This window comes from Capricornis sumatraensis, chromosome 2 (assembly GCF_032405125.1).
Source record: "Capricornis sumatraensis isolate serow.1 chromosome 2, serow.2, whole genome shotgun sequence".
Lineage (NCBI taxonomy): Eukaryota > Metazoa > Chordata > Mammalia > Artiodactyla > Bovidae > Capricornis > Capricornis sumatraensis.
In genome coordinates this window covers 122543446-122546792 of record NC_091070.1, presented here as the reverse complement: position 1 = coordinate 122546792, position 3347 = coordinate 122543446, and the positions used below count along the sequence as shown (strand labels likewise).

The window sequence follows — 3347 nt, the reverse complement described above, 5'->3', positions numbered from 1 at the left end:
CACATAGATACACGTTTCTAATGACATACCCAAGAATTCTATGTCTGACCACAATGGCCATCAGAAATTTTCGAAAGAAGGGGATCCTGGAAGCACAGGCTATCCCTTAGATAAGGAGACTGTGGCTTCTGAAAGGCCCTGGTTTAGGGCTCCTCGCTTCTCCTGGAGCGAGATCCCCGGGGATCCCCGACAGTTTAACCTCGGGATCCTGCAACTAGAGTACAGCTATGCACCGGAAAGCAGGGGTCGCCCTCGCTGACTCCCCCGTTCCCAGAAGCCGCAGGAGCCTGGGGCTTTAGGTGCCTCTCAGACCCAGACCACCCCGACGCCCAGCAGCAAGGACACAGCCCCTTACGGGCTGCAGACCCTCGCCTCGGTGGCCTTTTTCACGGCGCCGGCGGTCAGTGGGCTCGGCTCTCGGAAATGATACATGCTTTAAAGCCACCCGGGAACCCGAGGACCCGCCCTCGCCTCTGTTCCGATGCGCCTGACCCGCGCGCTCTTTCCTCGCAGCCCTCTCGCAGCCTCGCTTCTCCAGCGTCGTCCCTGGGAAAGGGGATTCCTCAGATTCCTGCCTCTGTGGCTTATTCTAGTCGTCAGGTTTAAGTCCAAGACTTTGTCCACACTTTGACGTTTTAGCAGGAAGCGCAGCAAAGGCTGACGGCTCAGGTCTTTTGTCTGTTTGGAAATACCGGAACATGAACGCGGGTCGGCCCTCCCAGCCTGTACTGAGTTTGCAGATCAGGGCCTGCATAAGGCCGCGGAGGAGACAGGCTCGGTCCACACAGCTCTCATGGTGATTCATCCCTCCCTTATTGTGCTTGAGATTCTGCTTGAAGGAGAGCTTTGTTTTACCTTTTACAATGTTTGAAACGCCTTTTGTTTGCCTCTCCAACAGGTCTTGGAGCTCGAATTTTAACCTAGGAGGAGAGATAAAGGCAATTTTCCCGGAAAACAGTTTTCGGGGTGGGGGTGGTTCGTGTTCACCTCACAGCAGGCAGAGTTTCTTTTTGCTGAAAGACTTTAATGCAAAGTTGTCTGTCTGTCTCTGGTTTCCTTTAGAAGGGTAACAAGTTTGGAGGTGCATGTGCCGTTTTCTCCGGCAGTGTTTTCTCCTTTTCTTAGTGCGATGGTCACCGCGTTTTCTTCTGGTCAGGGGCTCCTACTCCGGGGAGGGCGCGGGCCGCGTGCGCACCGGCCCCCAGGCCGCGGGGCTCCGCCTGGTTCCGCGTGGACTCCGAGTGCAATCGAGGGTGCGACCGCGCGGCAGCACCCTCACCAGCGCTGGAGCCCGAGTCCCCAAAGAGGCGGACTTCAAAACAGCTTTAGATCAGGACAGTTCATGAGCTTTCCCCTGTTTTTCTTCCCCTGCAGGTCCTAGTTTTCACCTTTTACGTCCAGCCAGAGGAACGGATTCACCAACTTTCTGTCGCTTCCGATGGCGCTGCCGTCTCACGTCGACTGGACCAGGGGGCGGTGGTCGTTTCCCGGTCGGGGCGGAGGGACGACAGACACCCGAGGGACCACAGACATACGGCTTCCTGTAGCTGCAAGGGAACGCGCGGGGCTCCTGAGCCCGCGACGGGAGCGCGCTGAAGGGACCCGGCCCTGCCCCTGCCCATGAGGCTGGGCCCAGAAGAGGGAAGCGCCCCAGCACGGGCCCCAACTGGCGCCCAACGCCCCCACCATCCTCATCCGAGCTTCAGGGTGAGGGAGCCGAGCGTTCCACTGATTTCCCGCCTTTATCAGGAAAGTCGTTTACACAAATCCAGAGTCTAGAGCAAGAGGGCCTGTGTAGACCAAAGTCCACATGGACCGAGAAGCAAACACGAAGTCCTAACAGATGTGGGGTCTGAGGAAGGCCCTGCGTCAGATACTACTCTTGGTCTGAGCGCGAGGAAGTTGGCGTCATCCAAGGTGCGGACACGGCAGGCGCGGCAGATCATGGGGTAAGACCTGGAATCCAGGGTTGGTGAGAGGTAACGCTCTGCTTCTGAACATGTTTCCTTGTCAAGCAGGGGCCACTTGGCTCTCAGTGGGTGATGAGGAGGTCCATCTACTCCCTGATATCTGACCTATTTCCGATGAACTTCTTGGCCTCTCCTGATAATGGCACGAGGACCGGTTGTGCTGGGGTGAGGGAAAGCTAAGTGTCTTCATAAGGAATGAACTTCTTGGTTTCCAGAGACATAGTAGGTGTCAGCGGTAGAGACTATTTAGGCCCCAGATGGGAAGGTGCGGGGATTTCAGAAGGTAAAGGTGTCCTGAAGTCACTCTTGTCCTGTGCCCTCCTTGGATTTACTGACTGTGGCTTGGTCTACATTGCGACTCAGAGCAGAGAAACCAGGGCTGGTTCTAGGGCCGATGGGGCTTTCAGGTGGCAAGGAACTCCTCCCATGGTTCTTGGGCCAAGGAAAATTCAGGAGAACCCACTACTGCCTGCCACACCTTGTGCTTCTTGAATGGGAATGTGAATCTCAGGAAAACAGCAAGTCTGTTCCTGCCCGGTTTCGAACCAGGGACCTTTCGCGTGTGAGGCGAACGTGATAACCACTACACTACAGAAACGAGGTCCGTGCTGCAGCTTGACTCTGTGTCCACCGAAACCTCAGGTCCTACCGGCACTCTCTTGGTCACCAGTCTTTCAAATTGAATGAACCTGGAACCACCAGTCTCAGGCGAGGAGACTGCTGCTCCCAAGAGCCCCTGCTTTAGGGCTCCTTCCCTCCCCCAAAACCGGGCCCCTCGGGCACCTCAAAGTCTGGCTTCCGGATCCCACACCCAGTGCAGAGTCTCCAGTTGTGCTGCTATGCACCCGAGGGCGGGGGGCGCCTCTGTGGACGCTTCAGCTCCGGGAAGCCACAGGAGTGGGGATGGGGGGGTTGGCTTTGTTTGAGACCCGGGCGACCCGGTTGCCCAGCAGTGTAAACGCCGCTCCTCCCGGGCTGTGGACCAGCGCCGGCGCACCGTGTTCAGTCGGCCTGTTGGGCGCTCTCGGAAATGATCGATGTTTCGAATCCACCCGGGAGTCGTAGGACCTGCTCTTCTCGCCCTCCCTCTGCTTCGAAGCAAGCCCTTTCCCCGCTGCGCTTCCTACATATCCTCCCCGCAGAGTCCTGGGAGTGGGACCGTGGGCGCCCCGGTCCTGCTGCTGTGGTGTGTGCCAGTCGATTTTTAGAGTCCTGTTGTTTGAAAATCCCATTTTCACGTTTTAGCAGGTATTGTAATAAAGGCTCTGCTTTAGGGCTTTAGCTCTTTGATACGGAACATCAACGCAGGCCGATCAAACTTTCTAGGCTTATACTGAATTCAGTCGAAGCTCTGGTCACCAGACTGTTCAAGAACCG

The 3347-nt window shown here is 56.7% G+C and overlaps 1 non-coding gene across 1 annotated transcript; it reads right to left on the bottom strand.

Moving 5' to 3' along the window:
* Positions 1 to 2495: 2495 nt before the first annotated feature.
* Positions 2496 to 2568, bottom strand: TRNAV-CAC (transfer RNA valine (anticodon CAC)). Its single transcript has one exon. It is a non-coding gene; the product is annotated as a tRNA-Val (tRNA).
* Positions 2569 to 3347: the final 779 nt, after the last annotated feature.